This window comes from Emys orbicularis, chromosome 22, assembly GCF_028017835.1.
Source record: "Emys orbicularis isolate rEmyOrb1 chromosome 22, rEmyOrb1.hap1, whole genome shotgun sequence".
NCBI classification, from domain to species: Eukaryota; Metazoa; Chordata; order Testudines; family Emydidae; genus Emys; species Emys orbicularis.
This window is the reverse complement of record NC_088704.1, coordinates 1,110,060-1,134,451: the sequence shown is the minus strand read 5'-3', so window position 1 is coordinate 1,134,451 and position 24,392 is coordinate 1,110,060. Positions and strand designations below refer to the sequence as shown.

General features: G+C 42.4%; 1 protein-coding gene across 3 annotated transcripts in view; it reads left to right on the top strand.

Annotated features, from left to right (window-relative positions):
- The window catches only part of EIF4G3 (eukaryotic translation initiation factor 4 gamma 3), a 437,959-nt gene that overhangs the window by 71,459 nt on the left and 342,108 nt on the right, over positions 1-24,392 (top strand). For 2 of the 3 annotated variants that reach the window (XM_065421392.1, XM_065421390.1), the window contains exon 2: positions 23,753-23,828. The gene's annotated coding sequence lies outside the window, so the exon portion shown is untranslated. Of the gene's footprint in view, positions 1-7,375; positions 7,424-23,752; positions 23,829-24,392 lie in introns of those variants that run through there. The other variant, XM_065421391.1, reaches the window with a different exon arrangement.

The window sequence follows — 24,392 nt, the reverse complement described above, 5'->3', positions numbered from 1 at the left end:
ATCAGGGTGATTAAAGTCTCCCATGAGAACCAGGGCCTGCGATCTAGTAACTTCTGCTAGTTGCCGGAAGAAAGCCTCGTCTACCTCATCCCCCTGGTCTGGTGGTCTATAACAGACATCTATACGACATCACCCTTGTTGCTCACACTTCTAAACTTAATCCAAAGACTCTCAGGTTTTTCTGCAGTTTCATACTGGAGCTCTGAGCAGTCATACTCCTCTCTTACATACAGTGCAACTCCCCCACCTTTTCTGCCCTGTCTGTCCTTCCTGAACAGTTTATATCCATCCATGACAGTACTCCAGTCATGTGAGTTATCCCACCAAGTCTCTGTTGTTCCAATCACATCATAGTTCCTTGACTGTGTCAGAACTTCCAGTTCTCCCTGCTTCTTTCCCAGGCTTCTTGCATTTGTGTGTAGGCACTTAAGATAACTCGCTGATTGTCCCGCTTTCTCAGTCTGAGACAGGAGTCCTCCCCTCTTGCACTCTCCTGCTCGTGCTTCTTCCCGGTATCCCATTTCCCCACTTACCTCAGGGCTTTGGTCTCCTTCCCCCGGTGAACCTAGTTTAAAGCCCTCCTCACTAGGTTAGCCAGCCTGCTTGCGAAGGTGCTCTTCCCTCTGTTCGTTAGGTGGAGCCCGTCTCTGCCTAGCACTCCTCCTTTTTGGAACACCATCCCATGGTCGAAGAATCCAAAGCCTTCTCTCTGACACCACCTGCGTAGCCATTCGTTGACTTCCACAATTCGACGGTCTCTACCCAGGCCTTTTCCCTGCACAGGGAGGATGGACGAGAACACCACTTGCACCTCAAACTCCTTTATCCTTCTTCCCAGAGCCACGTAGTCTGCGGTGATCCGCTCAAGGTCATTCTTGGCAGTATCATTGGTGCCCACGTGGAGAAGCAGGAAGGGGTAGCGATCCGAGGGCTTGATGAGTCTCGGCAGTCTCTCCGACACATTGTTAATCCTAGCTCCTGGCAAGCAGCAGACCTCTCGGTTTTCTCGGTCGGGGCGGCAGATAGATGACTCAGTCCCCCTGAGGAGGGAGTCCCCGACCACCACCACCCACCTCCTTCTCTTGGGAGCGGTGGCCGTGGAACCCCCATTCCTAGGACAGTGCATCTCATGCCTTCCAATCGGAGGAGTCTCCTTCTGCTCCCTTCCCTCAGATGTATCATCTACTCCACTCTCCGCATTAGTACCTGTTGAGAGAACATGAAAACGGTTGCTCACCAGTATCTCCATTGCTGGTACATGGACGCTCCTCTTTCTTCTTCTGGAGGTCACATGCTGCCAAATTTCTTCACCATCCCTCTGTCCCCTCTGCGCAGCCTGCTCCGATTCTTCAGAACGTTGTGCCCGTAGAAGCATATCCTGACGTCTGTCCAGGAAATCTTCATTTTCTCTTATGCAACACAGGGTCGATACTTGTTTCTCCAGACCTCGAACCTTCTCTTCCAATATGGAGACCAGCTTGCACTTTGTACAGACAAAGTCGCTTCTGTCCTGTGGAAGAAAGACAAACATGGCACAACCTGTGCAGGTTACAACAACTGAACACTCAGCTTCCATAATTTCTTCCTTCTAAAATCTTCCTCAGCTGTTGCAGCAACTCACAGAAGCCCGCAAGATAAAAGCCTCAGTGGGCTCTCCCTAGGCGAACTCCCAGGCAAACTCCCTTTGTTAGCCTCCGCTGTTCGCCGCTCAGCTGGTTCGCTGGTGACTGCATTTTTATAACAGTCAGGCCCACTCAAGGCCCACCTGGAACAAAGCACTCCCAATTCACACTTTTCAAACAAACAATCAAGCACACGGTCAAACTGACAAACTGTCCCTGCAACGGACACTCAGGCCTTGGCTACACTGGCGGTGTACAGCGCTGCAACTTGCTGCACTCAGGGGTGTGAAAAAACACCCCCCTGAGTGCAGCGAGTACGCTGCAAGCTATTCCCCTCGGAGAGGTGGAGTACATACAGAGCTGCGAGAGCTCTCTCACAGCGCTGGCGGCGCGATTACACTCACGCTTCACAGCGCTGCTGTGTAGCCAAGGCCTCAGATACTCACCAACACAGCCCCCCTAATGCAGCACTTAGCGTACCTCCTCTCGGACAGATCCCAGGCAAACTCCCTCTGTTAGCCTCCGCTGTTCGCCGGAGACTTTAAATTCCTGGAGACTTCAGGACAATCCTGGAGAGTTGGCAACCCTATACATCACCCCATTTTTAAAAAAAACTTCAGTTTGTATAGTGCAGTTGAGTTGAGTTTGGCTGACCTTCAGCTGACCTGAGAAATGTTTGCTTACGTGTTAGGGTTCCTTTGTTGTGTCAGTGGTTATCACAATGAAGACTCTTCAACCCCATCTCTATCAAGTGGCACCATTTATTGAGAAGGTCTTGGAGAGTGTGTTGTCAACTTTGGCTGTGAGGCTGCAAATAGATTAAGACTGTGAAATATGACTCAGGTGTTTCTATCTTTAAGAATCATGACCGTGGAATAAACTGGAGCAAGAGTTTCCTGGAACATGGAATTCACATCCCTAGCTTTATAAAAATCAAAATACAGTGCTTCAGTTACCAATGAAAAGTTGTCTGAGTCAAGTCTGCAAAAAAATCTGCACTTGTTTTACATTTCTACCATGCAAGATGGGGATGCGTGCATTGTTCCCATAAATCTAGTCCCTAATGTGTATTTCCACATGAATCTTTTTCAAATATATGCTTGATTTTGTGTGTGTGTGTGTGTGTGAGAGAGAGAGAGACACCCCCCCCCTTTAGTGATTCATTAGGCCAGTTTTCACACTCATTCACAGTAATCCAGTGTTGGTGGGAGAACATCTTTTGGAGATATCTTTGCAATTGATCTTCGATCTGACTATTTCCAATGTATTCTCCTGTGAGAGCTAACAGCTTATTTTTAAGAGAAGATACATTTGTAAAATAGAGTGACTACAAACATAGTTTTATATAAATTGCTAATACACCTCTACCCCGATATAACGCGACCCGATATAACACAAATTCGGATATAATGCGGTAAAGCAGTGCTACGGGGGGCGGGGCTGCGCGCTCCGGCGGATCAAAGCAAGTTCGATATAACACAGTTTCACCTATAACGCGGTAAGATATTTTGGCTCCCGAGGACAGCGTTATATCGGGGTAGAGATGTGTGTGAAAATGAAGCAAGGAAGGTGATTAGCAGAAAAGGGGAACGCACAAAAAGGTTGCAAGGTAAGAATTTTGAAGTAACATGTACATTGTTTTAGGTAAAAGGAGGTTATTTATTTCAACAGCAACATAGGTGTCCTTGTCCGGCGGGTAGTGATCGATCTATCGGGGGTTGATTTATCACGTCTAGTGTAGACATGCTAAAATCGATCCCCGATCGCGCTCCCCATCGACTCCGGAGCTCCAGCTCGTGAGAGGCGGAAGCGGAGTCGACGGGGGAGTGGCAGCAGTCAACTCACCGCCGTCCTCATGACCAGGTAAGTCGACCTAAGATACGCCGACTTCAGCTACACTATTTGTGTATCTTAGGTCGACCTCCTCCTCCCCCCCCCCCCCCTGCTGCTAGTGTAGACCTGGGCACAGTAAGACAGGTTCCAGCTGCAGCAAGCTTATGTGAATGGATCGCTACCCATAAGGCAGAGTAGAGCCAATTCCATAAGCCTCTTCTAAAAGCCAACTAAATTATTCTCTCTCAAGGCATGTCAGGGAGCATCTTGCACAGGAGTAGAGTATTCTGGAGCCTTCCTAGAGAGGAATTTGTTTTACAGTATAGTTGAGTGCTTTGACACAGATCAAAGTGGAAAATCCTCTTGTGACAAACACCTCTGCTACCTTTAATCTCCTGTGTGGCCCTATGGCCTCTTTCCTTGTGTTTGCCAGCTGCAGCCTTAATACAACAACTAACTGGGATAGGATGTCTTTCCTGAGGCCCTTTGAGTGAAACTAAGGGGTTATAGGTTCCAGAAATTCTTTACCCTTCAACATCTCTCCTTAAAGGTTAGGGAGTTCTCTCTTCTCCAGGGATGTGTGTGTGAAGTTAATCATAATCAGTAATCTTATTAAAAATAATGAGATTAAAAACAGAAAATGGAATTAATGCAGGAAGTTTGCTTATCCTATCTAGATTACACTTCTCATGCACTGAACTAGTAATACATTTTCAACTTAGTTATAGAGAAAAAAGAAAAACATCTTACGTTTTGTGAACACAATTGTCCTCTAACCTCTCTTTGGTTAGCCTGTCAGTGATGCTTGCTGTCCAGATACCAGCTCCTTGCCCTTGGGTCAGCTTGAATGTTTATAGAGGCTATCCATGCCTTTCTCAGGTGTTAGTCCATTAAAACATGTTGGTGAGGTTTCATCAACACTTTACATCTTTGAGCAGGTGTCCTATTTCGGAAAAGGCTAAATAACTGTTGTCACCTAATTATCTCTGAGAGACCCCGTCCCCTCAGACGTCTGTCTCTAAGTCTGGTATTTCCATCTCTTTAGATTAATGTGGTGGTCAACTTTGATTTATTCCCCTTCCTATAGAAGCTAGATGATTTCCTTCTGCTCAACATATACACAGTTTATATCTTCGCTGGACACAAAAATAACTGAGATATGACCCTTTACAAATATTGAATGTTTTCTTACCATAAAATATAAATTGGTAGAATAAATTCAGTTACATTACTGTAAATAAAACATCTTACATGAAAATCCACTAGAAGTATAGCAGACACTACAGTAATGTGCCAAATAATTAAAGCTCACTAAACATACTAAAAAGTGTGGTAGATTTCATGCATGTTCTTGACTGGATATAGCATTGTCTGATGACTGTGCTCTCTAGTCCCAGAGTTTATGATGACACTTAATCCTCAATTCAGAGAATGGAGAAATTCATTCCAAAGCATATCAGTCTGCAGATAAATAAATGAGCCCTTTCCCGATTGGCGGGGTTCTGCGCAGCCTCTCCGAGGTTGTCTTAACCCTTCTCCAGCTGCCCCACCACACTCCCTTTCCCTTAAGACCACACAGGTTTTTATCTCCCCAGTATCTCCCTCATTTGGGCCCACAGGACGTCCCTTTCATGCCACAGGTTCTCCAGCACGAGGAGCAACCGGCCTCCCTCCTGAAGGGTTTGGGTATCCACCGTAGCCTGCTCGGCTCCCGCGTGGGGTCCCTTTTCTGTTTGGGTCCCCACCATCGTTCGTCTTGCTCTTGTCTGGATTTCCCTCTTGATCTGGGGCCCCTTTGCCCCAGACACTCCCTCTGCTAGGGTCTCGATCTTAACCGCCTCCTCCTTCTGAGCAATCTCTGACCGAGCCCAACTATTCAGCATCCCGGTCCATCTTTGGGGGCAATGCAGTCTTATAAGTCCTTTGTGGCACTGGAAGCACCTCCTCTGTGCCTTCCCTTGGCCATAGCCCTCCTGCAATCTATTTCTGGCTTAGTCCTTCCCTCCGGGCTAGCCTGGGCCTTGCAAGTCCCCTTTGGGCACTCCCTCTTCTTGTGCCCGGTTCCCCACAGGTCCAACAAGTCCTCCACCTCCCTGCTCTCTTCACCGGGGGGCGGCTTTCTTAGGTTCTTCTTGTCTATTCTCCGGGTGGGGTCACCATTCCCCATCTCGGTAGGGACACTCCCTCCTCAAGTGTCCCTGTCACCCACAGGCAAAACATCGTCCAGACCACAACACCAGCCTCCTGCCTTTGGTGCCTGGCTCGTATTGTCTTTGGGCCCTCGCCCACAGCAGCTTAACCAACCCCCATTGCGGCTCGGCTAGCCGGGCCACACAGGCTCTCCAGTAGCAGTCCACCATTTTCTCCACCTTCAGTTTCTCAAGTCTCAGATCCGGGAAATGGTCCTACAGTCCTTGCTTTGCCCCTTGTATCAGGGGCGACCGCGTGACCACATTCTCCACCACAATTTAGCGGTGGAGACCCACCACCGCAACGCCTCCTGCTGGTTGTGCTGGGAATTAGCTCTCTGGGACCACCATGGCGCCTTTTACTAGTGGTGTCTCACTCGCCGTTACTTCCACTTCCTCCACCTTCTCCAGCATCTGGACCCACGTTGCTCCTGGACCATGGCGTCCTCTTTGAGACACGGCCCTCCAGCTGTGCCTCAGCCTGCTGTCTCTCCCCTTTCAGGGGACAGACGGTCCTCAGTCCTTCCACTTGCCTCAGTGGCCAACTGCAGTCTCTAGTCTAGCCCGGGCTTCAGGGGCAAACTGCAGTCTGGATTTAGGCCATTCTCCTCATTGGCAAGTAGGGGTAAAGGGGAAGGTAGGGGGGGACCCAGGCCCGCCCGCTACTCTAGGTCCCGGCCCAGAGACCCTATAGCTGGCAGCCAGTTACTGCTCCTCCTCCTATTCCTGCTGCCTACTTTCCCTGGGCCATTTCCCCCATAGCCCTAGCACCTTCCCTGCCCTTGCTTCAGGGCCTCAGTTTGGCCATGGTCAGCTAAGAGCTCCCCTATTGCTCCGCTACCCTGCCCAGCACTGCAGTATCTCCGGTGCTCCTCAGCAGACAGTCCTTCCCCCTTGCCCTCCAGGGAGAGACACCCTTTGCTCTGCTGAGCAGCCCTTTATATATGGGCTGCTCCAGCAAGCCTTCTCTTGATTGGCTCTCCCAGTGAGCCCTTTCCTGATTGGCAGGGTTCTGCGCAGCCTCTCCAAGCCGCCCCACCACAGGACCACGTGACAGAAACTGTAAGGAGCACAGGTTTTGCAAAAGAACTTTTTGCGCACACATTTTACTTATAGAGAGTTCAAGAGATTTACAGATCTATGGAAAAACAACAAACATCTGAGTGCAGTTTCTTGCTCCAGAGTTCTCATCACTTCTAGAGTTCTTCTACAGGCATAGCGACATTACCTCCCGGAATGACATTAGTTATGCTGACAGAAGCGTTCTTCTGTTAGCATAGTTGCATTTACACTGGGCGTCCTGTCAGCATAGCTGTGTTGGCTAGGGTTTGTGGGGTTTTTTTGTGTGTGTCCATGTCTGGTTGGTATTGCTCTGATGGCAAAACTTTGTAGACCAGGCCCCAATCTTCTCATTCTGGTGATGGAATGCTCCTTTGGTACAGAATCTGTCATGTTTAAAAACAAGTACATTTTCCTGCTTCTCTTATGCTGAAATTTTCCGTGATCCAGTCTTCAAGTGGGTTGCTGTCAGAGGATCATTGAAAGTCAGGACTTAGCTATTAGCCCCCATTGTCCTGCCATTCAAGGTTGATGGCCCTGTTTCAACTTCTCAGATTTAGGCTATGTCTACACTTAAAATGCTATAGTGGCACAGATGCAGTAGTGCTTCAGCAGACCCTTCCTACAGCCATAGGAGAGATTCTATCAGCCTTTCTTGTCAATTTTAGGTGCTGTCCAGGGGATCTGTGAAACTGACAAGAATGACAGCCAACAGCTGATGTAAGTAATGCAGTATCTACACAAATGCTAGGTTGCCCTAACTACACTGACATAAGTGCTGCGCCTCTCGAGGAGGTGGAGTTATGATGTCTGTGTAGGAGGGTACTTACATCTGCAGGAGAAAGGCTGTAGTGTAGACACTGACATAATTAGGTTGACTTAAGCTGCCATACATTGACCTAACTCTGTAGTGTAGACCAAGCCTTGAGGATATGTCTACACTTAAATCACTACAGCCGCACAGCTGTAGTGCTTCAGTGTAGACACTCAGTACAGCACTCCCATCACTGTAGTTAATCCACCTCCCTGAGAGGCAGTAGCTAGGTTGACGGACTAATTCTTCCATCCGTGTAGCACTGTCTGGATAGGGACTTAGATTGACTTAACTATGTTGCTCAGGTGTGTGGATTTTTCACACCCCTGAGCAACATAGCTGGGTCAAAGTAATTTTCTTGCGTAGACCACCTATAGTCTGTTTTCTTCCACAAAATGGAGGTTCTGATCCACACTGGCTGTTACACCTAATGTTGTTTTATTACCTAATGTTTTGTAGACCACATAAGATTAAGACATAAATATATACTACAGTAACTCCTCACTTAAAGTCGTCCTGGTTAATGTTTCATTGTTACATTGCTGATCAATTAGAGAACATGCTCATTTAAAGTTGCGCAATGCTCCCTTATAATGTTGTTTGGCAGTTGTCTGCTTTGTCCACTGCTTGCAGAAAGAGCAGCCCGTTGGAGCTAGCTGGTGGGGGCTTGTAACCAGGGTGGGCCGACAGCCCCCCTATCAGCTCTCCTAAGTTCCCTGTGCGGCTGCCGCCCAGCAGGCTATCAATTGCTGGGAAGTTCAGCTGTCCCTCCCCCCACTGCCATGTGCTGCTCCTGCCCTCTGCTTGGAGCTGCTCCTGGGAGGGGGGGAAAGGGGTGCTAATGTCAGGGTGTTCCCCTCTCCCCTGCTCCTGCACCCCTGCTCCTTTACCCCACCTCCACAGAGTGGGGCGGGGGGGAGGACACACAACAGGGCTCAGGATAGAGGGAGCTTGCTGGCAGCAGCTGCTGTCTCAACTTGCTGATCTACTTAAAAAGGCAGTGTACTTAGAATGGGGTCAGCATACTTCCAGGTGCAATGCGGGTCTCTCTCTCTCACATAGGGTGTCTGTGTCTGTCTCTCTCTGCCATGCTGTCTCCCCTCCCTCCATTTGTGCTGCCTTGTAAAGTGTGAGGCTACATTAACAACAATGTGTTAACTCTTGACGGCTCAGTCGAGTGCTAGTTCATCGTTTAGCAGTAAGGCATTCCCTGGGAAATATCCCACCCTCTTCGACCATCTGACTTCACCACCTCAACCAAGCTTCACAGTCATCATTGCTGTGTACAGTATTAAATTGTTTGTTTAAAACTTATACTTATATATATATATATATATATATATGATGTCTTTTTGTCTCGCGAAAAAAAATTCTCTGGAACCTAACCCCCCGCCATTTACATTAATGCTTATGGGGAAATTGGATTCGCTTAAGATTGTTTCGCTTAAAGTAGCATTGTTCAGGAACATAACTACAACCTTAACGAGGAGTTACTGTAGAAACAAATTAAGTGATGAAAAGTTCTCTATGACAGTGTACACAGTGTGCCTGTCTGTGCATGAGTTACATTTCTGATTCTCTTTTAGTCAAACTGATTTATGAGGGTGCTGGCTAGTTCTTCCCTCATGGAGTTTGTGGCAAGCCTTCTTAATATTTTGTGGCTCAGTACAGACCTCAAGTATATGTTCATCAGTTTCTCTTTTGAAAAGCTGTGTTCTGGCATGCAGTTAGGAGAGAGTGTATGAAAATACAGATATCTTCTAAAGCTCATGCTAAAATCCAGTTTTTTGTGGATACAATTTACTTATTGTATGTGAACCCCAACAAAAAACAAAGAAAAACTCCAGCAGAATTAGCTGGGCTATATGCGAGTTTCTTCCAAGAGGATCTGTCAATATCCAACTTGAAAATTCATATAAATCACACCAACTTTTATTTCCTGATATAGATACAGTCAAGAGATGTGTGGAATAGGTAATAAGTCAGGCCACAATTAAAAATCCATTTATATTGGGGAAAATAATTGTCTGGATTTTTTTTTCTTTTCACATTCAAAGTGGTGTACTATATATTGGCTGACAGCCGAGACCCTGATATCGCGCTCCCTCTGATGACTTACAGACTACATGCAATGCGTCATAGTGAAGCAGGGTCCCCAGATGATTTATACACTGATGAGCTGCCTCAACTCCTTTTAATTTACAGATGCAATAGCGGGACTAATGGGGCACAGATAATAAGTGTTTGCCAGTAGGTGTAACTATTGCAGCTGCCTAAAACTGGTACTGATCATGCTGCTTTTTTAAATAAAATTACAAAAGTAGGAAGAACATGAGAATACAGTTGATGAAACTAACCTTTAATAAGGCTTTTGGTACATAGTTTCACCTAATCTTTAAGTATTCTCTTTGCCTTGACTATCAGAAGCATACTGAATTGAAAACTGAAGGACTAAAGGAGAGATAATGATAAGTGACATATCAAGTTATGTGAGTTGTTGAGTGGTATGCATCAGGGATTGGTAGAAGGCCTGTTCTTGTTTATCCTCATTAATGATTGTGCAGAGGGGACAAAGTACATATTGAATTCATACTTTGATACTAATGGGGAGATTTTGCAAACATCTATAAAATCCAGATAATCAATATGGCAATATCTAGGGCAAAATTATCTGAAACAAATATTTATTGGAATTGATATTTTAAAAGCATTAAGACTAAATGAAGGATTTACAGGTGAGTGTGTGTGGCAGATCGAGTATGCCCTTTTAATGCAATATGGCAGCAAAAAGCTAATGCAGTTTTAGTATGGAAAGGCAGAAACCGTGTGTTGTATGCCACACACAGTAATTCCTCTCTATTTGACACTGCTGAGTGTACATGCAAAATACTAGGTATAGTTGTGGGGATCTCTGACATATGTCATTGAACTGGAAGGAAGATACAATTAATCAAAACAGATCAAGAAGCTGGAGCGGTGGGTTTATGAGGAAAGAGTAAAAGTAATATAAGGCTAGGTCTACACTGGGGGGGGGGGGAAATAATTTAAGATACGCAAATTCAGCTACGCGAATAGCATAGCTGAATTCGACGTATCCGAGCTGATTTACCCCGCTGTGAGGAAGGCGGCAAATCGACCGCCGCGGCTCCCCCGTCGACGGTGCTTACTCCTACCTGCGCTGGTGGAGTACGTGCATCGATTCGGGGATCGATTGTCGCGTCCCGACGAGACGCGATAATTCGATCCCCGAGAGATCGATTTCTACCCGCCGATCCAGGCGGGTAGTGAAGACAAGCCCTGAGTGACCGAGGGGTGGAGGGAGAATAATATAGTCGGTCAAACATTTTAAGGGAGGTGTATGCTTGAAAGCCAAATTTTATTCTCAGGCTGAGATTTTCAAAGGAACCTAGGGGAATTCATTTCTCAACTCCCACTGTGTTTCATTGGAGTTTGTGTGCCTAACTCCTTCAGGATCTTTTTGAAAATCTAGCCAGTGTTCTGTTCCCATTGAGTTCAGTGAGAGCTGCAAGCTCAGTCAAATGACAGAATGTGGCTCCAGAAAGGAAAAAGAAGTGTTTAGGATTGTTCAAAGCTAGAACTAGGATTAATGACATGTAACACTGCTCTACAGCCAAAATGCTTCTGAAATAAATGTAGTCAAACTTTACTAATTCTGGGTCACTGAGAACGAAAATGATGCTTAAAATTGTTGATTGGGTCTAGTTTTCAAGATATGCTATTGGGTCAGTATATACGACCCTTGGCTTGGGAATGGCGGAGGATAAGTGAGTTATAAAGGGAAGGGATCTCAATTTAAACCAGAAATGACTAAAATACATCTTTGACTGGATCTATGAATAAATCTATGACTGGGTTTGGACAGTACTTGCTTTTTAGGCAAAACAATGAATGATGCAATCTGAAGCTGGTATTGCGTCATACATGATATGAATTGCATCATGTTATTCCTAGAAGTCATGGATGATGCAATCATAACGAAGCTTACATCACTCTGATGAACAAATTGCCCTATATCAGCTCTAGAAACATACAGTGTCATGCTCTCTTATTTGTCAGTGTTTGATTTTGCAAAGGGACACATTTCTGTTTAGCCAAAGTGAGCAGAGATGCCCCGTACTTGTGTGAACAGTGCAGATAACTTCTGCTATGTTTGTGGTGAAGTGACTTTTGCATCACAAAAGCGCAGTATAACCACTATGGTTAAGAAAGCCTATCACCTTTATTTTGGCTGCAAAATTGGAGATCAGGACAAGAGGTGGGCCCCACACATATGCTGCAACACTTGTGCAACAAATCTTCGCCAGTGGTTGAACAGGAAAAGGAAATCTATGCCTTTTGCAGTGCCAATGATTTGGAGAGAGCCAACAGATCATACCAGCAATTGTTACTTCTGCATGGTGCCTCCAGTTGGGAAAGGTGTGTCAAAGAAGAAAAAGTGGACTGTGCATTATCCAAACATTCCATCAGCTAAACGCCCAGTACCCCACGGAGAAGGACTGCCGGTTCCTGATGCACCAGAATCATTCTCACTTGAGTCAGATGAGGAAGAGGAAGAGGATGAAACTTCTGGTCCTGAACCATCAATGTCACAGGACCCACATTTTCTCCCATCCTCCTCCTCTGAACCACACCTCATAACACAAGGGGAACTGAATGACCTTGTCAGGGATTTGGAACTACCCAAGAGTAAGGCAGAGCTGTTGGGCTCCAGACTACAGCAGTGGAATCTCCTGGCAGGTGATGTTAGGGTTTCCATGTTCTGTGACCGTCAAAAGGATCTTGTCCCATTCTTCTTCATGGAAGGTGATCTTGTAGCCTGCAACAACATCGATGGTGTGATGGCAGCCCTCAACATCGTTCACGATCCAGATGAGTGGAGACTGTTCATTGATCCATTGAAGACGAGTCTTAAAGCTGTTTTACTGCATAATGGCAATGTTTTGCCATCAATTCCAGTTGGTCATGCAGTCCATATGAAGGAAACCTATGACAACATGAAACAACTTTTGAGGTGCATAAACTATGACCAACATCAGTGGCAGCTTTGTGGCGATTTGAAGGTTGTTGCTCTCTTGCTTGGTCTGCAGACTGGATACACAAAGTACTGCTGTTTTCTCTGCGAATGGGATAGTCGTGCAAGAGATTCCCACTACATCAAGAAAGATTGGCCACTCCGACAGTCATTGGAGCCTGGGAGGAAAAGTGTTCAGCATCCACCACTTGTTGAATCAAGGAAGATTTTGTTACCACCCTTACACATCAAGCTGGGTCTGATGAAGAACTTTGTCAAGGCCATTGACAAAACACAAGCAGCTTTCAAGTGCCTCCGTGGAAAATTTCCAAGGTTAAGTGAAGCTAAGATAAAGGAAGGTGTCTTTGTTGGTCCTCAGATTCGTGAACTTCTTCGAGATGATGCATTTGACCATGCACTGCGTGGCAAGGAAAAGACGGCATGGAAAGCCTTCCAGTTAGTGGCAATAAATTTTCTCGGAAACAACAAGGCAGACAACTACAGGTTGTTGGTGGAAAACCTCCTCAAGGCATACAAAAGCCTTGGTTGCAATATGTCACTAAAGATACATTTTTTGCACTCTCATCTAGATTTTTTTCCACCGATCTGCGGAGCAGTGAGCGACGAGCACGGCGAGCGATTTCACCAGGACATTGCAACAATGGAGAAACAAAGGGATGGACAAGATTACTTAACAAGCCTTACCACTTTCAATTTCTGTGAAACAACACAAGCTAAGAACAGGAAAATAATTTGAACAGAATCCCATTAGTGGTTTTATAAAAATGAATCGTACAGAGCCATAAAGTCTTTAGTGATCAGTAATTCAGAACAAGGCAGTCACAACTCATGAAAGATTGAGCCAATAAGTACAGGTAATGAACATTATTCACAAATTTAAGTAAAATATTATGTTCCGAACACAAAACTTGATTATCTCAGAGTTAGGTTTGCAAATGTGATTATATAATCCATATGAAAACTGCATAGCTACAACATTATCATTTAACAAAATAAATCTAAAAGTTAAAAAGACTGGAAATTACCATTTAAAGTAATTTAAATAGATATTTCATTAAATTTACAATTAATACACTTTGCTAATGACATAGCTGTGAAAATTTACTTTACATGTTCTAGTAGCGACCTTAACATTGGTCCAAAAAATGTTGAAACAGAGTTCAGTAATGCTATTTGTCCTAAAGGCCATTCTGTAAAGAAATAATTATGGAAGCTACTTCCTTGCTGAATCTTGAAGTACAATTTGAATCTGTTCACAAGAAAGAAGGGTGAAGGGATTTTCTGTGGTGGGAATGTAGCCTGGGAGCTGGACAGAGACTCAGGAAATCTGGGTACAGTTGCCAGCTCAGACACAGACTGCCTGTGTGGGCAAGTCATTTAATCTAAGCATAATTATCATGTAATTTAAGGATTGTGAGGTGTGGAGTTGTGATGATGATGAGGGTCATATAAGCCCTTAGATTTAAAGATTTAATTTAAGGATTGTGAGGTGTTATGATGTGGGCGGGGGGGTCGCATATAAGCACCTAGATAGACAAACGCAGATGTCAGACACTTAGAAAATTTGACCTGATAGTGTCCCTTCAGCAATAAATTGTATTTTAACTTGTTACATATAAAAGCAGAAATTTTCAAATCTAAAGTTAGGTTCCTAATATCATAATTAGACACCTAGATAAAAGAGGCCAGATTTCGTTGAGCACATGCATCTCACCTTGATTTTTAGCAAGATTTGTGGGTGCTCATCTTTGAAAATCGGCATTTTTATTTAGGTACCTAATAATAGAAACAGGTATCTAACTTTGAAAACTGTGACCAGTGCCTTTTAAACATATGCATTCACCTTAAGTTTGAGAATTGTTGAAGATCTCTTCTTTCTAACGAACTCAGTAAGATTTAACATAAAATGTAGAACAAAAGAACATATCTCCTTGTCAATTGCTGGAAATGGGCCATTTTCATTACCACTACAAACAGTTCTTTTTCTCTCCTGCTGATAAAAGCTCACCTTAACTGATCACTCTCCTTATAGTGTGTATGGTAACACCCGTTGTTTCATGTTCTCTGTGTATATATATATATATATATATCTTCCTACTGTATTTTCCACTACATGCATCCGATGAAGTGGGCTGTAGCCCACGAAAGCTTATGCTCAAATAAATTTGTTAGTCTCTAAGGTGCCACAAGTACGCCTATTCTTTTTGCGGATACAGACTAACACGACTGCTACTCTGAAAAAAGAAAAAGGAGATTTTTAAAAATGTTTTATGATAGGCTCAGACCTCTGATTCATAGTTTTATTTTGATATCTAAGCACAGTGCACCAGAAAACTGTGCAACTGGGATAACTAAAATAAAGTTACTATTTTATGCAGAATGTCTACTTGTTTCTTTTAGGGGTTTTATAGGCATGCAGTGTACACCATAGGCATATTACTAATTTCCTGGGAGTGACATTACTTCATCAAGGCTTTTTATTAATCCATAGCCTATTATTTATAACTATTTTCACCCCCTCTGTTAATGCTCCTAGTGTCTACCTGGGGTGTGTTTATGGTTATGCTGTGGGCAGGGGTGGACAATAGATTGGTGAGTGAATATATACATTTCAAATTGTTAGATTCTCCCCAGTTCTTTATAAATTAAATTAAGCCTCTTCTTTAATAGATCCTTTTGTAAATTAAATGACTGCCACATTTTGATTTTGCGATGTTGATTGTCTCTTACCTCTGTTATAATAAACACTGCTTAGCTATATGCTTGTAGTGCAGTCTGTATAATACTGGGTATCTGTCATACCCAGTAGAAAGAAAATGAATGAGGCTGGGATCCTGTGGAAAAATAGCATGTGATCAAGTAATTAAAGACTCTGTCAAAATGCATATGTACAAGGGGACTGAATGAAGGTTGTACAGGCAACTCTAATTCTGGCATTTTCTAACTTTGTAGTGCTTGACTTTACAACCTTAGTGTTCTTTGAATGTAGGGTGTTTTTTTGGTATAATAAATATAAATATTTCAAAATATGATGAGCATATGATTTCATTTTGATCAATTTATTTCCTAGCCTCCCATATGTGACGTCACATGGTATGTTTTTTTTTTTTTAAGATTGTAGTTGTTTGTCGTATCAGGTTTCCTTTCCTCAGCTTCTGAAAAGTAGCCGGTCAGAACAGGAATTTATTTAGAAGGGCGAGTTGATTCATGAAGGACTTACTAAATAGTATGGGTTTGTGGTGTTGCAAGTTATTGCATTTGGGGGGAGTAATCAGTTATTTTGTAATGGACAAGCTGAGAGGTAAACTTGTATTGCAAATGTGGTGTGGTTGAGAAGTTTAGGCTGAGATTTCATTGTCCTTCCAACAAGAAACAATGGGTTTTTCCAAACCCTCCATATAAAGTATCTGTATTAAGCATAGTGTATTTTAGGTGAGTCTACCCATTTAAAATCTTTAATTCTAGCTTTTATCAAGTGGTAGTCTATTTTGATTTCATCCTACTTGGGCTTTCCAGCAGGAATGTACGGTTAACTCCCTTCCCTTTTTTGGTGGCTACATACAGCTAAAATGAGGCAGAAAAAGAGGAAGGTAGAGTGGTTAGCTGCTGTTCCACCAGAGCTGAGAAGCATGGAAACATGTACTGTAATACAGAAAAGAATCTTTGCATTCCTCTACCAGCTTCCTTGAAATTTGGCATTGACAGTCAGTCTTGGAAACTGCTTTATATGCCACTGAATCTTTTGTGTCTGCCATTTTTGAACAGAGATAAAGCTTTTTGAACAGAGTTTGGAAGAAGCATTAACTAGCAAATTGAACTCTTAAATAGATGTATGTCAGCAGATAGGTATTGCTGGTATTGCCTAAGGACTCCCATTGTAGCTATCGCTTTAAGAATATCTTTGTGCTCTGCAGTGGTTCAGAAGCTTTTCTTGTGAGGGCAAGATAGACTGCAGGCTTTAAGAACAAGTAGCAGGGTGGTGTGAATGCAGCCTTATGCTAACAGCAAACCAAAGGAGGAAGACTATGGATTGCATTCAGGTTTTAAGAAACAAATTCCTTATTAATTAATCAAATTAATCCTTTTGTGGAGGTGCTCAGTGGAGACTAAAGTCCAGTGCCAGGTAAGAATGAATGTGGTTAACAAAAAGCCTTCGCGAGGGGTGGATCATCATGGAATTTCAGTACCTGCTATGTATTGAAAAGCTTTGACTATTTCAAGTTTCTCTTCCTTAGTATTATATAAATAAATCAGGTTTGAGTTATTGTCTTAGCATTATTTTCTGAAAGTCCCTGGAGTGTCAGTGATGCAGGTTCCAAACCCTGCTAAACTAACGCATCTACAATTAGGATTTTAATGTTCTGTATTTTTACTGAGTATCTTAAATACAGAAGAAACTACAGTAGTGATGTATGCTGCTTTACAATGCATGTACCATTTTTACATCTTTACATAATTTTTTAATTCTTGAAACCAAAAAGTTAAAAGGGATTAAGCTGAATGTTTGCATTTGTTTTTGTTCTCTATAATTTTGCTGATAGTTTTTACCTTTTATTTTAAGTCATTTAATACAATGCAAGTGGGATCATGTATAGAGATTACATAACCCTAAAGATAGCTGGTGGGAGACTTGCTATATTCTGCAAGAAAATAGAAGTCCTTCTTTTGGAGTGCTTCAAATACATGTTTTATTGCCCTGTTGCACTTGTATTGCCCTTTTGGTAGTCATGATTTTTTTTAATTTTTATGAAAAGATTGTTACTTGTTATGCCAAGCAGTAAGTGAAGAAAGAGGCCAGTGATTCCTACTAGGTTAAAAACAGTTGCTAGGGGCTGAAAATAAGCTTGGGTGACAGGAACCATTATGAGGAAAATGTATCCATTTTGAAAAACAATACCATAGATGGTTTCCGGTAGTCCATTTTTGAAAGTGTATAGCATCACAGAGAAACCATAGAAATTCTCGTTATGTGATACTGTAATAAATTGCTATATATTTTCAGTTTTAGATAACATAACACAACCAAAACATGTACAAAATCTTGCCATGTCTCTGTTGTGCATTAATGCAAAAACCTAGACTCTGTAGAGAGGGAAATTCTTTAAGGAAATTCTGACTTCATTATTTGTTTAGAGGTGGGTTGTGAGAAAGGAGTGAAGTAATGATTGTACAGATATTTTTTAACTGCTCTTCCATCTGTTTTGAATACTCTGTAAAACTATACTATACTTACTATAACAGGTTGGTAAAGCAAAAAGTTTTATTTTCTAAAAAAAAAAAAAAAAACCACCCGAATGGAGAGAGGTAAATAGTGGTGTCCCCCCAGGGGTCTGTACTGGGACCAGTCCTATTCAACATATTCATAAATGATCTGGAAAAAGGGGTAAACAGCGAGGTGGCAAAATTTGCAGATGATACAAAGCTACTCAAGATAGTTAAATCCAAAGCAGACTACAAAGATCTACAAAAGGATCTCACAAAACTGCGTGACTGGGCAACAAAATGGCAGATGAAATTCAATGTTGAGAAAAGCAAAGTAATGCACACTGGAAAACATAATCCCAACTATACATATAAAATAATGGGGTCTAAATTAGCTGTTATCACTCAAGAAAGAGATCTTGGCGTCATTGTGGATAGTTCTCTGAAAACATCCACTCAGTGTGCAGCGGCAGTCAAAAAAGCGAACAGAATGTTGGGAATCATTAAGAAAGGGATAGATAATAAGATAGAAAATATCATATTACCTCTATATAAATCCATGGTACGCCCACATCTTGAATACTGTATGCAGATGTGGTTGCCCCATCTCAAAAAATATATATTGGAATTGGAAAAGGTTCAGAAAAGGGCAACAAAAAGGATTAGGGGTATGGAACGGCTTCCACATGAGGAGAGATTAATAAGACTGGGATTTTTCAGCTTGGAAAAGAGGCGACTAAGGGGGGGGATATGATAGAGGTCTATAAAATGACTGATGTGGAGAAAGTAAATAAGGAAGTGTTATTTACTCCTTCTTATAACACAAAAACTAGGGGTCACCAAATGAAATTAATAGGCAGCAGGTTTAAAAGAAACGCACAGTCAACTTGTGGAACTCCTTGCCAGAGGATGTCGTGAAGGCCAAGATTATAACAGGGTTCAAAAAAGAACTAGTTAAATTCATGGAGGATAGGTCCATCAATGGCTTTTAGCCAGGATGGGCTGGGATGGTGTCCATAGCCTCTGTTTGCCAGAACTGGGAATGGGCGACAGGGGATGGATCACTTGATGATTACCTGTTCTGTTCATTTCCTCTGGGGCACTTGGCATTGGCCACTATCAGAAGACAGGATACTGGGCTAGATTGACCTTTGGTCTGACCCAGTATGGTCGTTTTTATATTCTAAAAATATCCAATTTTGAGTTCCAAATTGTCTGTGCTGGAGAATCCACTACAACCCTTGGTAAATTTTTCCAATAGTTAAGTACTCTCACCATTAAAAATTTATGCCTTAGTCTGAATTTGTCTAGCTTCAATATCCAGCCATTGAATCATATTATACCTTTCCCTGCTAGGCTGAGGAGCCCATCATTAAATATTTGTTCCCCATGAAGACACTTACAGACTGTAATCAAGTCACTCATTTAACCTATCTTTGTTAGGCTAAATAGATTGAGATCTTTGAGTCTATAACTATAACTATACTATTACTGTTGCTATATTATTTATTTTTGTGGCTCTTCTCTGGACCCTCTCCAATTTATCAACATCCTTAAATTGTGGACACCAGACCTGGACACAGTATTCCAGCAGTGGTTGCGTCAGTGCCAAAACAGAGGTAAAATAACCTGTCTACTCCTACTTCGTTTATGCATCACACTGGGAGCTCATGGTCAGCTGATTATCCACCACGACCTCCAGTTCTTTTTCAGAGTCACTGTTTCCTAGGTTAGAGTTTCCCATCCAGTAATTAAAGATTAGGGCTCTCAACTGGATCACAGGAGACTTGGGTTCAATTCCCTCTTTTGTCACAGACTTCTTGAGCAAGTCACTTAGGGTATTCTACACTACAGGGCCTGTGTTGGCATAGCTATGGATTCTCTTCCAATAAGCAATGTTTCTTCTCAATGTTTTCTCTACTTTCACAACTGCCAGTTTGAACATAAGGGCATAATTTTATTACCTTAACTAGGTTGAATCAGGTAAATTTAGTATTTTCCCCTTTGTTATATACAGTAAACTCTTTGCACACAAAGACAGACCATAAACCATAGCCACACAATAAACCTCCACTGCTTTTGCTCAATTAGATAATAAAACTGTTACGTCTCTTGGGTTACTGTACTGTATCTTAAACAAGTTTTGGGAAAGGGATGGAATAGCAAAGGTAGTCTTTCACATTTCCTTGTTGGCTTCTTCACAAAAATGGTTACCCACAGACTGAAACGAAAGCTTCCTTTGAATCAACAAGGTTCTGCAGTGGTCACATGATCAGCAGGAAACATGAAGTTATCCTTTCTTCTGAAAGGCCAAATGCTATTGCTTTCCGCAGCTGGAGCAGAGTTCTGAGTGTATGAGAACCAAGCCTCACTGCTGTCATCTCCACAAAGTGCTGCAGGCTATTCAATAACTCAACCTGTACACATTGGATACTATTATCCAGCCCTGGGGATACAGAGAATTCCCACTAACTAACTGGAGTTACTCATATCCTGCAATGGGAGAATAGGTCTTGTTGAATATGGCTTGCTTAAAACTTTAGATGACAAATAACTCAGTTTTAGGTAAAGGACAAATGTTATCTTAAGTTATTATCTACGCTGCATCATTGGAGTACATGGTACTTTGTGGACATAAATAAAATAGCTGAGAGTATGTTTACACTACAGCAGCAAAGCTAAGTCGCTGCAGTTGTGCTGTTGTAGCGTCATAGTCTAGAAACTTCCTACACTGATGGAAAGAGGTCTTCTGTTGATTTAGATAATATACCTCTCCAAGAGGCCGTAGGTTGATGGAAGAATCCTTCTGTCAACCTAGCTATATCTACTCCAAGGGTTATTTCAACCTAATTATGGAATTCAGGGTGCAAAATTTTTCACAGCCTTGTGCAAGGTAGCTATGTCAACCTAAGTTTTAGGTGTAGACCAGACTTAAGGGCTTCAGAGGGGTAGCCGTGTTAGTCTGTATCAGCAAAAACAAGGAGTCCTTGTGGCACCTTAGAAACTAACAAATTTATTTGGGCATAAGCTTTCGTGGGCTATAAACCACTTCATCAGATGCATGCAGTGGAAAATACAGTAGGCAGGTATAAATATACAGCATATGAAAAGATGGGAGTTGCCTTACCGAGTGGGGGGTCAGTGCTAATGAGACCAGTTCAATTAGGGTGGATGTGGCCCATTTCCAACAGTTGACAAGAAAGGGTGAATATCAACAGGGAAAATTATTTTTAGTAGTGCTAAGGAGGCCAATTCAATCATGGTAGATGTGGCCCATTCTCAACAGTTGACAAGAAGGTGTGAGTATCAACAGAGGGAAAATTATTTTTTGTAGTGACCCAGCCACTCCCAGTCTTTATTCAGGCCTAATTTGATGGTGTCTAGTTTGCAAATTAATTCCAGGTCTGCAGTTTCTCGTTGAAGTCTGTTTTTGAAGTTTTTTGGTGAAGAATTGCCAATTTTAAGTCTGTTGGTGAGTGTCCAGGGAGATTGAAGTGCTCTTCTACTGGTTTTTGAATGTTACAATTCTTGATGTCTGATTTGTGTCCATTTATTTGTTTGTGTAGAGACTGTCCAGTTTGTCCAATGTACATGGCAGAGGGGCATTTCTGGCACATGATGACATATATCACATTGGTAAATGTGCAGGTAAACCAGCCCCTGATGGTGTGGCTGATGTGGTTAGGACCTATGATGGTGTCCCTTGAATAGATATGCGAACAGAGTTGGCCACACGGTTTGTTGCAGGGATTGGTTCCTGGGTTAGTGTTTCTGTTGTGTGGTGTGTAGTTGCTGGTGAATATTTGCTTTAGGTTGGGGGGCTGTCTGTAAGTGAGGACTGGCCTTTCTCCCAAGGTCTGTGAGAGTGAGGGATCGTCCTTCAGGATAGGTTGTAGATCCTTGATGATGTGCTAGAGAGGTTTTAGTTGGGGGCTGTAGGTGATGGCTAGTGGTGTTCTGTTACTTTATTGGGCCTGTCCTGTAGTAGGTGACTTCTGGGTACCCTTCTGGCTCTGTCAATCTCACTTCAGCAGGTGGGTATTGTAGTTTTAAGAATGCTTGATAGAGATCCTGTAGGTGTTTGTCTCTGTCTCAGGGATTGGAGCAAATGCGGTGGTACCTTAGGGCTTGGCTGTAGACAATGGATCATGTGATGTGGTCTGGAGGAAAGCTGGAGGCATGTAGGTAAGTATAGCGGTCAGTAGGTTTCTGATATAGGGTGGTGTTTATGTGACCATTGCTTATTTGCACAGTAGTGTCCAGGAAGTGGATCTCTTGTGTGGACTGGTCCAGGCTGAGGTTGATGGTGGGATGGAAATTGTTAAAATCATGGTGGAATTCTCAAGGGTGAAATTCTGGCTTCATTAAAGTCATTGGGAGCTTTGGCATTGACTTCAATGGGGCCAGGATTTCACTCTAACACTCTGTCCTATAGAGTTTACAACTTATTCCTATTTTGGAGAAGCAGAATTAAAGACTTTTCTTTAAAAAATTATAGGAAATGGCAGGCAACAGAGATTCATAGATTACAAGGCCAGAAGGGACCACTGTGATCATCTAGTCTAATCTCCTGTATAACACAGGCCAGAGAACTGCCCCAAAATAATTCCTAGAGTATATCTTTTAGAAAATGGAAAAGTTTTATTATCTGTTGAGCAAAAAGAGAGGATGTTTATGGTGTGGCTATGGTTTATGGTCTGGCTTTGTGTGGAAAGTGTTTACTGTAAAAAACAAAGGGATAAATACCAAATCTACCTGATTCAACCTAGTTAAGGTAATAAAATTATGAATTTTTGAACGTAGTTTGTGCTTATGATTAAGAATTCAGTTTTGAGCTTCCTTGCTGAGAAGTTGACATTCTTCATGACAATTTCATGGAAACACAGTTTAAAAGGTCGCAAACAATTTTCGATGCTGCTCTAACAATGATAGAACTGTTCTAGGGAGAGCTTCAGCATTTAAAAATCAAACATTTTATTTCGATTTTAAACACTAAAGTAGTTGGTTTTCTGATTGTTCAAGTAGTATTAAAGGCATGAAATTGGTTTATATACTTTGTGGCACTGACAATAAGCTTTTCTATACGGCTGATATCACACTGGCCACTGTCAACAGAAGTCTCAGAAATACTTTTTGTAAGTAAAGGGTTACAGGGCCTGATCCAGCAGGATGCTCTGGACTGTCACGTCTTTAGAGTTAATGGATGTTGAGGATTGGCAAATTTAACACCATTAATTTGGGCTTGAATAGGGACTGGGAGTGGCTGGGTCATTACAAAAGCAGCTTTGCCTCTCTTGGAATTGACACCTCCTCATCTATTATTGGGAGTGGACTACATCCACTCTGATCGAATTGGCCCTGTCAGCACTGGTTCTCCACTCCCTTCTCTTCATGTGTCATTATATAATGCCTGCATCTGTAATTGTCACTCCATGCATCTGAAGAAGTGAGGTTTTTTACCCACGAGAGCTTATGCCCAAATATATCTATTAGTCTTTAAGGTGCCACTGGATTCCTTGTTGTTTTTGTAAAACAAACAAGTAAACAATTATAATTCCCACATGGTTAGCAAAACAGGCCAGGCCTTTGTCAGAGCATTCAATGCTGATTAGCAGAGTTTGTCTCACTGAATGTAGAGTTTAAAGAGCAGAGGTGTGTGTGTGTGGGGGGGAGGTTATGGAGGTTGAGACTAACATTTTGTGGTTTGTTAAATAACTGGATTTGCTTTCAGTTTCTCTTGTCATATTTGTCCAGGAAATCAATTCTTGGGGGATATACTTACTCACTTTAGGAAACCTGAAGGATTGTATCTGCTTGGTTGAATGTGAGTGCCTTTGGAGATGTTTGTGTATCTGCTTACACTAGAGAGGTGGTTTTAGATGTTTTAACAAAGAAAGTGCTTTCCGTTTGTATCATGCTCTTGTCATTATAGAACACAATCCTTTTTTCCGTTTGTTTTCCTTAACTTGATGTATTATAGAATTCCCAGAGGTCCTGTGCAGCAACCCCTTGAGGATCGGATCTTCACTCCGACAGTCTCAGCTGTGTACAGCACTGTAAGTATGTAAGGGCAGTTCTGCAAAATACTAAACCTTCATTTTTGTGTGTTTTATTTTTTTTTAAAGGAGACACATTTTCCTTATGCATGTAAGCAAGTAGAAATTGCTATGTACGTTTAGTGATAGCAAAAATCAACTTCCTTACCCCCCTAAAATTGCTGCTCATCAGCATAGGATACAAAACGCCATTTTCTTTGCACAGAAATGGAGAGCAGGATCTGTTGGGCTACTCCGTTATTTCTTAAACATTTGCAGTTCTACTCACAGAATTTACAGTTGGACTTTCTAAGCATACTTCGCTAAGTAAAAATGTTATCAGCCATAATCTCAGTTCGCCTGCTCCCCTTCTCTTCAAAGAATAACTTGATGGAACATATTAGTTACTGCACAATTCTACCAAGACACTGATGTTCCTATTTCATAAGAAAAATTTATGAGGAAGAGTTGTTCTTTATGTTAAATATCTCCTGTAAAGCCATTAAGGGAAATAAATACTTCTACGGGAGCCTTAATATTTGTCAGATATTTTTAGCAGACGACCTTAAATGTTTTAGATTCTAA